General features: G+C 38.9%; 1 long non-coding RNA gene across 1 annotated transcript in view; it reads left to right on the top strand.

Moving 5' to 3' along the window:
- LOC111265337 (uncharacterized) overlaps positions 1 to 6,169 on the top strand; it is a 15,233-nt gene extending 9,064 nt beyond the window's left edge. The window contains exon 2 of the long non-coding RNA XR_002683395.2: positions 5,742 to 6,169. This is a non-coding gene — a long non-coding RNA (uncharacterized LOC111265337). The remainder of the gene's footprint in view (positions 1 to 5,741) is intronic.
- Positions 6,170 to 13,558: the final 7,389 nt, after the last annotated feature.

The raw sequence follows: 13,558 nt of genomic DNA, 5'->3' as shown, positions 1-13,558 counted from the left end.
CTAAAATTCGATGGATTAATTCCCATCAGTCAGGTAAACCGGTGACAACAGCCAGAATGTTGTCTCTGAGTTAACATAACTTGGCAGAAGAGTGTGCTCTCTCTTACACCTCGTGACTCCTAAGCCCTAATATCTTTGAACAGAATATATGATATTTATGACAATTACCTTAGACACAAATTCATCCAGTGAGCCACAATGTTGCATAAGATAAAGTGGCTTTTAAAGAGTAAAACATTTGACAGTTAATCATTGATTCTGAATATAAAGTAAGTGGCTTAGTTACTGACTCAAGCTGTATTATCCGTGTTAGTTTGCAGAGCGCCCCATTTGCTAATCAGCCGTTTTATCGACTACAGGCGGACAAAAACGAGGGCAATTACCAAGCCTTTGGCTTGTACTGTAACGTATACAGTGCGAAACTATGCAATTACTTTTTAGTTAATTCAACTGGATGTTCACCTTGGTGAGGGCCTTCTATCCATATGCGGCCGTACCTATTGTGCTTGTGTTGAACCTCTTAGATTAGTGCATTTAAAGCTATTGACAGAAACATTATCGAGAATCTGGAAGCCTTTTGAAGTACTGCAGTTCAAGTTCTGTTTGCCCTGCGTTAGCTAACGTAAACTTCAGGGTATATCGAAGGCTTTCAATACAAAACTACTCGTATTGTAACCAATTATTAGAAGTTGCTTATTGGTCTACTGCTTGATTGAATTTTCAACTTCATTTGTAGTAGGAACGTTATAAATGGTAGAACAAAGGACAGCCGTTTCTCTAAGCTAGAACGGTATTCAGTAGGGTCCAGAAGAGGCAACTGCACCACTGTAAAAAAAACCTTCCCTTCAATTGAGAACTAAAGAAATTTTCTCAAAATAAGTGATATTTGATTATCTCAAACGTTTGATTCGAACGTGCGCGCCAAAAATGCTTAGGTAAAGGAAGTACCGAGGAAACTTCCGCTTGTTTATTTCGCAATATATAAAGCGTATATGTTAAAGCGAAGCAAACGTCTACAGATAAATTTCGCAGTAAATATGTTCATAACCATGCGTAGCTTTGGCAGGAAGATTGATCCGGAAAAGTTCCGCTGATACACCATGAATAATATTGTCTCTTGTCGTTACTTACGAAATATAGATCTTTAGTTATAGGAGGAAGAGCTCGATTTCTTGCGAAAAACAATGTAAATCACCCCCCATACCCACCATCATCGAGTCGTATCAACTGTCAGAAACTAGAGCGCTCAAATTAATCATGTTTGATCGCTGGCAAAAAATTCCGAGCTTCTCTTTTTTTTTCCGTAACAAAAGTATGTGCGAAACACCTTTGTTCTGGCTTTCCATCTCATTCAAACAGTTTTGCAGTGCGGAATCATATAAATCCACAGCTAACGGGTTGCCAGGACATCCCTTAGGCCCGTACTTGCACAGATCCAGAACATACGAAAATATAACTGGATTCTGTAGAAGAATACCCACCATATGACGGGACAAGCTGCCTATAGACATCACGAATAAAGCAATGTTCTGATATTATGTCAGTGAGGATTGCTACCTCACATGTTTTCAGACGTTGCGTTATAATCTGTCAAGTAGAAAAGACATTGGTCAATAGGTGCTATCTTGACGAATGTTAAAGGCTGCGAACTCAATATATCAAGAAAAAGGCGCCTGGGTGATCGCTAACTGAAATGTGCTAAAATAGTGGCTGAGTGACACTAGAAGCCACATGCATATTTGCCCGTGAGGTCTGTATGGCTTATTACTATTCCCACCATAAGAAAGAACCCTGCTGGAATCTATTCCTAATGCAAACAATATTACGATAAATTTAACCGCAGAATGCTCAAATGTTCCAAAGTGTTTTTTTTTTCTGCTCAGGGTAGTATGACCTTTATTTCTAAAACTCTACGAAAATGTGCCCTTTTTTCCAACAAACAGACAATACGAAGCCATCGATATTTTTAGAATTTTCCAACTGTGTCCTAGAGATAACTAGATAAAAAAAAAAAATACAAAATTTCCATTATCTTCAAGTCCGTCACATGCCTGAATGTAATTCGCAGCATTACACACACAGAACTACATACCATACATATATAAATAAAATATGCTGTACGAATTGTCCTATAAATTAGAAGATTTTAGCTTTATTTAAATGTAGTTTAAGGTTAGCCTTAGACTCTGCTTTAAGTGTGTGGGGTATGCTTCAAAGCAACATGCCGTTATGGGCCTGTCAAGAGATCTCATTTCTCACATATCGCGTTTATTATGTAGAGCTTAATAGACTAAGCCACTTATGTATTTAGCTGTTTTATTAATTCTTCTTGAAGAACTATACATTTTTTTAAATGCGCGCGGGCTGGAGATCCAGTCCGACTCGCATCACTTAACCTCTTCTTTGACCAAATTTCAAGAAATGCCAGTAGAGTATTTCTCAAAGCTCGTCTACGAACGATAAGAAATTAAATAACCAACTTCTTTATTCAACCGAAGCCTGTTCCAATTCGAAGATAAACTAACACCAAATGACTTTTTTTTTGAAAATCAATTCATTTACTGATAGTTCATGGTCACCCCCGGGGCCTATATGGATCACGGTGAAATGGACTGGCATATTTCGATTACATATAAAACCAGATGCCGTTCATGTAAATTTAAAAAAAAAATCGAAGATATCAAGTCACCCCAGAATATAACTTAAGTTAGTAGAAAAGCGCATATGTGCACTACATGCCGCCGCCAAAAACAACTTTACGATTTTATAGGAATAACGTGTTTTTTGGCGCAACAATTTAGTCGGCATATTCCGAATCAGGGTCAAAATCTATTACGTATAAATATTTACACCAGAATTATGCATAAACGCGACCGTTCTGAAGTGAAGTTGGTTTTAAGATTAGTGTTACAGCCTCTCTGCTGCTTTCTCGAATAAAATCCGACTTGGGTTAGCTAAAACCAAAATACAGAACTTTATGAAAATATATGGTAGACAAATTTTGAACAAATTTATTATAAACACAGCCTTTTTTAGGATAAAGGAAATTTTTTTTCGCTTTGTTCCTTAACTGATTTTTCTCCCACATATCAACGAATTTATTCATTCTTTCTTGATAGAAGTTTTTGCTAAGGAATTCGTCCACTCATCTTCGACATTTACTTCATTGTCAAATGTACATTTGTCTGTGACCGCAAAAGATGCTATTAGACACTCGAGGTCTGCGACGGATTTTTACAGCATGCGATTTAACATTGTCGTGGAGAAGGATGGCTTTGTCTCGTCTACCGGCTTTTTCTTTTCAATAGCATCAATCAATCGGTGATGCCAGGCCATACATAGATTCTAGTAACGCGCAAATGATCGTCTTTCTGAGATGCAGATATGGCTTAACTCAGAGCTCATTTTCCGTGCTTTTCTCCACTTTATAGCAACATAAAGACATTATCTCTAGTCACTGATGATTATTCTCTATAGAAGCCTGTCATTGTGGCTAGGTCTTGGCCGGTGCAGGGCGCGATGTTGGGAAGCAATGAGAAGCTAAATCTGTGCTGCTCAGTTCACGGAACCCCATGATTCAGATTTTTTAGTAAATCAGAGATTGAAAATACCTGCCAGTGGTAATGCGACTGTGATTCTTCTTCTCGTCCAGTTCACGGGCTATTTATCGGTCATCTTTCTTCAAAAGACTTTCAAGTGGTCCTCACATGACTCAGATGGTGATGCACCGGAGCGGGGTGTATTCCCCAGCTGTAGGACACTATTTTAGAACCTCGCAAAATACGCGCAGGCAGCCCTTTCAGATATGAAATTCACACCGTATATGGGACAAATACCTCGGACGACCTCGACAACCGTGTAACCGCGACAAGAACTAAATGGAATAAAAGCCGGAAACATACTTTTCTTAAGGCTACAGAAAGCGCTTTCGATAGTGTAACAGTAGACGTATAGAAGTAAACAAGATTAAATAAGAACCGACGAGGAGTATTACAAGATCCATTGTTGAAATGAAATTGTGAACGTATCGGAGTAGTATCCATTCGGCGAGGCATGAGATGACAGATTATTCAAACAGAACGCAGCGCCTTAATGTTTTAAGTGTAGGGTACAGCTGCATAAATTCCGTAGTCAGCACTTTATTGCATCACCATTTTGTCCATTGTAGTTTTCGCAGGGATGATAAATAAACGGTACAATATAGCCTAACATTGCTAACAGAAAGGGGCAGTTAGGCCTGGCCCAAGGCACCGGGAACGTATTCAGGAGTAAATGGCGCTCAAAGATTGATTATCCAAAGGCAGAAACCGTAGATGTTGCTCGATAGCACTTCCTCAGAATGCACAATATAGGTGCTATGACGTAGGAGAATAAAAATTTCGCAAATGGGCGACAGAAATAATCGATCAAGCTGAGGTTATTGCGCGATACATCGTGCATACGACGTTGCTAGAAGGACAACCTACCCTCTGGATAAAAAGAGAGAATAGGTTCGAAACAACAAAAAGACGACCGTTTTCGTAGCTTTCAGCATCTAGACGTCAAACTGAACCGCGAATTTTTCATGAGTAGTCTTCAGTCATGTATAGAACAAATAAAAACCCAAAAAGACGGGCAGTGGTGAGACCACGATTACTCGAGTGCAACAGCAAACTATTAACATAGCGATGTGTTTCTACCATTATATAGTGCGCAGAAAGCTTGCTATATATGCGTCATGTAATAGGCTAAATGTGGGCATGAACAGCGGCGAAAAGGGCAGTACCTCTAGTAGACCCAGCATCAATCTTACTTACGGCTACGTAAAATGCAAAAATAGCACACAGCAGGCCTTGCGAGACTACACTAGCAACATAATGGTCGAATAAGACACCGTCACAGAGGATATATTGATGTAGGAACATGTCTGGTCAACAGAAATCAGCTGAAACCAAGTGTTATGGTGAAGGAAAGTCCGAGTAACAGACACGTCAAAGAAACATTCACGCTAGCTACTTGTCGGACGGCTCTGTTTAGTGCCTGTTCATGTACTAGAAAGATACCAGCCATATGCAACAAGTGCTTTTAACATTAATCCTAAAGGAAAAAGGGCGTGCTAATGGAATTAAAAGAAGCGTTTTCAAGCTCGCTTATAACCCGGCTGATCCCGTACTTTAAATGCGAAAAGATATTCCCAAAAGAGCCGCAGACATTTCATACTCAACGATGAGCCCCACCATGCACTATACTCCTAACTTATGTTAAAAAATCATTATTGTAGAAAGTTAATTTGCATATAAAGTCTTGGATGACTTTCGGGCCGTATTCGATTCAGGATAGCGTATACAAATACTAGAGATACTGTCGTACCACAGAGTATCGGCCTACGCATTCTGAAGACTAGCTTGCACCCTTACAGATACGAATGAGTTTACGTAAGCTCAGTTCGCAATACTGGTTGAGGATCTGCCAAGAAGAATAACAAATAAGCATAAATGAACGAAGGTTGTGGAACCCGCGTTTATCTTGAAGGTCAAATTGGAAATTAACGTATTGAGAACGGAGATCATCAGTTACGACAAAAAAAAAATCCAGCCAGTACACTCGTACATGGTTTTATCGAACGAAGAAGCACTCGAGTAGGTAAAAAAAAATGACGTAATTGGGCATTATACTAATTCTGAACGTTAAGTCGCTTAGAACACTAGTATTGGCATCTTTAATTGAAGGCTCTCGCTGAAACTGCACTCCGTCTTTTTCAGACAAACGTCGTACCCGCAGTCGCTTACGGAGCTGTGCGCGAAAAAAAGTTGTGGAACTTGATCCGTCCGTGTACCTATTAGCAAGTATACTACGCTTTGTCAAGAAACTCGGCTAATTACATTTACTGTTAAAAGAACAGTTGGCCTCCAGTTTATTGCAGATCACAAAAACAAAATGTCCACCCTTGGTCCTATATTTTATAATGTTATGGAAACGAAAGATCTAGCACAACATATATACGTATACGACTAATGAGCATTAGAACTATTACTGCAAGATGAACGGTTATCACAGTCCTAAAAATTACGACCTATTATGCCTCCAATATAATGCCGAGAACCATACTGCTACAAAATTTCTGACAAGACAAACCGCATCGGTCCTACTAGGAGATAATAAACAATTCTATTGCAATTGTACAACATCACAGATGCACGTGTTTATTTGTATGTATTTGTATAATATTAGATGGCTCTGCGCAATCTTTGATGGATTGCTGTTATGATTAGGATTAACCCATACTGGGAGCACTTCTCGGGATCAAGCGGACAGTGCGCAAAGGTTTTCCATTTACATAGTCTATAATTCAAAATCGATAAATTTGTTCAAGCTATTATTAAAAATCGACCGTGTTTGCACAGTTTTTTTAAATAAATAATCATAACGAAATCGAAAAGTTTCCATTGAATCAATCCCAGGTTTGATCCCGGGCTCAATTCCATTGATTTTAGCTATATTTTGAGTTATGTCCCTCATAACAAACTTCGTACCTTTCCATTCACCTCTGAAAGTAACGCAGAAGATGTTAAAACTAATCGAGTATCTGTAATATACGTAGGTTGAATAATGTGAACCTCGATAGGCTATTCTCTCTACTGTCAATCGCTTAGGCTGGGTCGAGCCGGATTGGCGCTGTTAGACGTCCCTGAGCCATTTACAACCAATCGGACGGTCGAAGAAAATGAAGTCTGTTAAGAGAATCGAACTCTTAGGCCGAAAGTGGCAATTCTAATCTAGATAAAGAACCAAAAGACACCATTAAGTGACCATGGCTCTTGGTAATTCTTTTCAATTTTATTATTCACCAATTTGAAATGAAAAAAATTGAGGCCACAGAGATTCAACTTAGTTTTCATGCGTCGAAAATCGCACCATCTTCACATTTATCTCTAATCCGATCTAAAAATTAAGTCGATTGAAACAAAATTATGGTTAAAGCCAAACGGGGTTATAGCTTTAGTTATTGATGTGATCGTTTGCAAATCCTACTCTGCATATTCTCGATTTGTGGGTGGGGAAAGCAGGCTAGTTTATAAAAAGAACAAACTCCTCGCCAAATAAGGCTATGGTCTACTTCGAGCCCTCTTCAGCCTGCGTTGCTTATGATTTTCGAGCACGGAGGTTCTCTATTCAGAAGTAAAGAAGTTCTCAACGCATTTACTGCAAATTTAGTACATATACTAAAAGCCTTCAAACCCCTAGTGGCATATGCAGAAGACTAGGAAGCTTCTAGAAGAGAACAAATAAATATTGCTAAATCTCGCTCAAGAAATAAACCTATTATTCAGGGTGGCTGATTTAAAGAGAAAGCTTGGACTCATAGAGAATTATTAAAATGAAAATTGATGTAATAATATATAAAACGTCTCATATATAGGGATTTATCTAAACAAAATTGTTTTTTCTTCGACACCTACCTATTAGTACCCCTTTTATGATGGGTGGGGCATGTAAATCCAGACTTTTTCCCATGAGCCGTTTCTAAAACTGCATTTAACTAAAAACGTATATTTTACGTATTATTACACTACTTACTAGAAATTTTCAAGCTATTCCTTTTTAAGTTCACAAGAAAATGGACATTAGTTGATACTGGCTTATGATTATTACGAGTTGGCAAAAAATTAAATCGATTGCAGCAAAATTATGGGCACATAATTTTTGCCATTACGGGTTTATTGTTTTGCTCTAGAAACAATTACAAACCAAAAATAGCCGATGAACGCATAATGACAAGAAAAAAAAATATGTTTGAGTTTAAAGGCCTTACCGGTTATGTGCCATGATGCCACCAAAATATTTTCGTGTGTCGACGCGTAACTTCAATGAAGTTTTACCGTTTATAATTCACTTCTTTATATTCGAACACTTCTGGCGATAGAGTTGTTCGTTGTCTCGTCGCCTTACGCCATATTTGTTTGTATTCGTATCGTTGTTTTTCCATTTTGCGGTTTCACTTCCTTTCGGCTTCCTTGAGTCCCGAAATTTTTTTGGCTCCTCCTCTTTTACGGTTCGTCTGCTTGGCCAACAGAATCAAGCTCAGAAAATGATGGCATAAAATTAGATAGAATCCCTTTTGTCCCTATTATATTTCAGTAAAGTGACGTGTTTGTCTACTAAACTTAGGGACACGAGATGGTTTAGATTCCAACTTGAGCCTATACATGCTTCGTCGCGAGCCAGACATCTGAAATTAATGCCTAACGACTCAAATACCGAACATAGAACAAGGAGAAAAACGATTAAACAAGCGAGCACAGCAGAAAGATCCGAACTCGGGCGAGATAACCAAGGAACTGACAACGCAGCACCACAGTGGTATTTTAAACTGGACCAAGCGAAAGAAGCAGATTCCCGTAATTTAATGTCGATGGTCGTCGTGTGTTATCACTCTGAGGGGTAGCTTGGCACGCTGGCGTTTAGAAAACCATCCCGGGATATCAAGTGTTTTTAGGTCGGGTTCGGGTCTACCCTGAAAGGGGAACACAGGCAGAGAATTTACGTAATCAGAGAGGTAAAATATCACAAGAATTCCTAGGCGTTTTGATCGACATTGCTGCACAAACGCACATTCATGTATATATATATATATATACAATGTGGTCTGAAGTCTTAAGGAGCATTAGTGACCAGACGGAGAGCTGGGGCCGCAAATCGAACTAGCAGAGTGGGGCGTTCGTATATATATTTGGCATTTACAAACAACGCCAGGGTGGAAAGTACAAAATAAAAAAGCTTGGAAATTTATCATAAGTGCATGTTTAGGGCAAACAGCGAAACCTTAGCTGAATGATTTGTCAAGCTGAGAAATCTGATGGGCTTATTTTCAAAGTACAATTCAATTTTGAAGGGCAAAGATTGGTTGACGCTGAAAACCATAGCCAGTACGAGCTGTTGTGATCTTGCTAAGGTTACTTCATAAACGGGCCCTACCAAACCAACTTCAAGTATCCACCAAACGGCCTGTGAAGTAGCTGGACAGAATACATCGTGGTTGGCAAAATGTCTGCAACAAAAGGGGGGAGGAATAAAACAAGGGAAAGAGAAATAGGCACCCCAGAAATGTACTATGACTCCAGGCAACGGGAAAGCAATTCGATAAAGGGGTAAAAGAAAGCGGGGACAGTAACTAAAAGGAACGATGTGGCAAGATAGAAAGCGACGTGCAAAGAAAACTTTACAGTATAGTCATGGTTAAGCTGAGAAGGCTAAAACTCGTTCAGTAGGCTGTAGGCAGTCTTTTTCGGAGCCGCTACAATCTCATTTCCTCAGTGCGGTGAGCATCAAGTCTGCTTTATATTCTATAAATGCTTTTTTCCGCTTTCCCACATTTTATTGGGTTCTTTTTTTTGTTTATGTGTCTGTTTGCGCGTAGGTGTGTATGTGTGCGTGTGTATTTCCCTTAGAGAGACATGCGGTGCATAAAATTTCCTATTAGCTCCTAGGAACTGGTTGCGATAGCATTTTTTCATGCCGGCATCAACCTGTGAACGCTGTAACATACAACTATGAAAATCACCCGAAGCATTAGTCGAACAAATAGCGAGATTTAGTCGCCGTGTTATTGGCAGCTGACAAATCCGTTCGGAAGTATGTTATCGTGGTCGTATATGTATGATATCTCTTATTGTCATTACTATTTGTTGTAACCATAAGTGGCAGACAGTGACGTCCCTGTGACCGTAAGTACCATAACAATGGAATTTAGGACAAGATAAATTGAGCCAATCGCCTCCTGTGCGGATAACGAAAAGACACCCTAGTAACAGGAGAAAGACGGTGGTCGAACAGCATTAAAGGCAAAGCATTCGGACTGAAGGGAATCCCTGCTGAGACTCGGTGATTTTCTCACATTTTCCGCTCGTAATACATTCAAAATTGTGTCAACATTCACAAAAGGAAGTCCTGGCTGAATTGATGCACATTTTCCATCGGGAGAGGCCTAAAGTGTTCGCGCTTGTCGCCACGCACATTTTCGCATATCGTGTGTATTATAGGCAATTCCTATCCATAGCACATCCTACGTGTCCTGATGTATGACAGAAAAATACGAAACGTGATATGCTTGCTGCAGAGGCAAACATATCATCGATTTTGAACGCACACCCAAATCTGTCTACTAAGCATACATTGCCGTTTGCAGCGTAAATAAGACTCTGAAAGTGGACTCAAGGAGAAAGAAGCATTGCAAGGTGCTGAATAGGATTTCAACGAAGGCCGGTCCATCAAAAGAGCTATTAACCGGATTTTACGAAAACTCGAAAGGAAGAAAGATTGGAACTAGTAGTCCATGATAATTCCTCCTAATGTGCGGGACGCCTTTAATTTTAATTAGCTTAATTAGACAAGGGTCTCCCTATAAACACAAGGTGTGACAGCAGCATACCTAAACAATGAATTCATCACAGAAGTACCAAATCTCAATCGCAACCCCAGAGAAGCAAAATTTACTTTTTATTGTAGAATATGGCGTATGAATCTCTGCAGTTTTTCGTCATTCTGTTAATAATATGCAAAGAGAACATGCACAGAAAGACGAAAATCACCCTATAAACATTGGGTAACTGCACGTAAATATACGGGTTCTAATTCAACCTAAAAAACTCGAAATAGTTCTGTTTATGCCATGAGCCCGTTTCTCCGTCACTAGACGGACTGGCGATTTCAATAAATGAGACAATGCGGTATTAAGAAATTTAAGGAAGACTGCCTCTTACAGACAGCGCCTAAATCAGTGCTACAAGGTAACAGCGAAGGCGAAAAGAGGATCTGATGGCCTGTAAAAAATATTGCAAAAAGCGCGAGGGGTCACGGACGATGCAAAAGACAAGCCCCCAGCCTCCGTAACCCAATCTGCCTTGCAGTACACTGTACGTTGTGCGCACGTCAAATCTCACAGCGACGAAGAGCAAGGGCGATAAGGCGAAACAACGCAGAGGCTTGGGGTGTCAGGTGTAGCAAGGTCATTTAAAACGGTTGAAACGACAGTTACGATCTCTCCAATTTATGCGGTACCATGATTAAACCTAACTGGGGAAAAAAAACAAGTTGAGGAATGATACAACACTATAAAAAGAAAAAAAAAAAAATAGACGACGAAAGAAACCTAAAGGAAACTGCGACAGCCTCTATGACATGAAAAAGGACTGTGACGGTCTCACGATTTTCTTCAAAAGAATGGCAGAGAGGATCGCCGTGAGTGTGATTGACCGCATAGATGCACAAGTGCAGGCTTGATCAAGCAATAACGACGAGCAAGAGAACGAGCTAAAGCCAAAAATGTAGACCCGAACGCAAATAGAATAAAAAAAAACAATAGCATCTGTACTGGGATGAAGACGGCTAAATACAGCGAGGAGCTAAGAAGAACAATTACACCTTCATCCTACCGAATAATAGGTGAACAGGTTTCGGTGGTAGCGAAAAGAAACCGAGGTCTAGTGGGTACGAGGTCCAAACATTCGGGCAGATATATAAAAAAGCCGGAAATCAGCGCACAAGGCGTCTTGCAGTTACTTTCTTTAGAGAAGCGGTCTATAGCACGCCGTGCTAAATTGCAATAGTAACATAAATATGAGATTACGCATACTTTTTACGCAGTGCCTGTGTCATGTTCAAACAAAATAAGATTATAGTTAGTACTGTAGAAAGAAAAATATTTTCCCTTCGTATTTAACCTACGATAGAGTCAGTGTATGGAAACGCTATTCGAATGAGTCCATATTGCAGAAAACTGTCAATAAACGGTTTTAATATATAAATAAATATTATGGTATATTATATAAATAGTTTCACCGGTACAACCCCTAATGATGTAAGTGCATTTACCTGTATTTTTTTCATCTAAGTGTCTATGTTGTACTGATTGACTTCCTGACAAGCTCAGGACACAACAGAAAATTTGGGTACCACATTATTTTCGGCACGTATTAGAAATTTTACCTGTGAGTATCGGTAAGTTGGTTCCCTAGCTATTAGTCGGTAAGTGGAAGTCTACAAATGGTAAATTCTAACTCTTAAATTAGAATTATAAAGAAAACGTAAGTAACTGTTCAAAAAACGATTACGGAAGTTGAACATAGAGTACATGTTAACTGTCCGGTAAACCCAAAACTACTCAGAACCATTCCATCTGAAAGGATATTAGTAAGGACATATATAAGGGCATAAGGATACTTTACTTGCGTAGAGTAAAAATTCTACAACGGTACCTTATTCTTTTTTGTTATGAACTATAATAATATGCATCTGCAGGAGTTAGCTACTTCAAATTGAAACGGTATTTTATATCCTATATATTGATAAATTATCGTATTTTCGGACACATCACTATATTCACAGTAACACTTGAATGCCAAGAAGCGAACCTGTATAATTGATTATAATACAATGCAAAAAAAAAACGTAATATGGGACGATTAGAGTAGCCTTTTGCATAACGGCGAGTCATTTATGACGTCAAACAAGCTCCACGTATGGATCATCTGTCAGTTTGTTTTCCCAAACTGTGTAAAAGTCGTTCAAATGATGCTTTGGAAAAAAAATTGGAACCTTAAGCTTCTTAAATATTAGCGTGGCGTTAATACTTAACACCATGGTAGAAAGGCGATTTGGCCTCGAATAGTATTCCACTATCGAGAACTTGTAATACCTTTTACCTTTAATTTTTTTCACTACCAGTTCAAGTTTAATCTCCGCCACGAAGTTCCATGATACCCAGGCCGAAAAACAGAATGTAATTTGTTTGATCAGGCGCTAGTTGTAACGACATGTGTTTACGAAACGAATAAGAATTTATATGCCGAGTTTTCTAGAGATTTTTCTGACTCCTTCTTGTCTAGCGTTAGGATAGGTACAAAATTACATTTTTAAACGAGAGATTGCTTATTCTCCGTGGTCATATGGTATTGTATATAGTAGGCTTATCGTAAAAAAATCTTATAAGTATTAGTGTTTTGATGTTGTTTGCTCGGTAGCGCTCAACTGTTACGTAAACTTTGGATAATTCCAAGAATTTATGGCCGGCCCGTAGCACAATGAGGGCATCACTCACACACTTACATCTCTTAATCTTAAGCGAAAAAATTCGGGCATGCTCTTTTACATAAAGGTGATATCTTCCCATCATTTCTGTTTCAAGTGACGGTCAACTTATATTACAGCAAATGAATTCGCCTCGCTATGGTTCCATTTGGTGGCTTTTCTTATGCCTGATTATGAACTTCAAAGACCTGTATGGTACAGGCCTAAAGAAAAGGAGTGATGGTAATGATAAATTTGTTAGCTATAAGCTACATTCTAAAAATGTATACTGACAACAAAGTATAAAAGTAGAGAATCTTAGATAAATTCAAAAATTTCGAAGGTTCGATCATTTCAAACACCTCTACATTTTTTTGGATAAGCAGCTGTTAGAACACGATTCTTTAGCATGAAAAAAAGCTATCAAAAACGAGATTACCAACATATGAGCAACAACATAACTTGTCGTCAAACTATTTAAATGTACAGGAACAGATATAGTTATATATTTATA

Source organism: Varroa jacobsoni, unplaced genomic scaffold (genome assembly GCF_002532875.2).
Source record: "Varroa jacobsoni isolate VJ856 unplaced genomic scaffold, vjacob_1.0 scaffold_958, whole genome shotgun sequence".
NCBI classification, from domain to species: domain Eukaryota; kingdom Metazoa; phylum Arthropoda; class Arachnida; order Mesostigmata; family Varroidae; genus Varroa; species Varroa jacobsoni.
The sequence above is the reverse complement of the archived record's forward strand: the minus strand, read 5'-3'. Positions and strand labels throughout refer to the sequence as shown.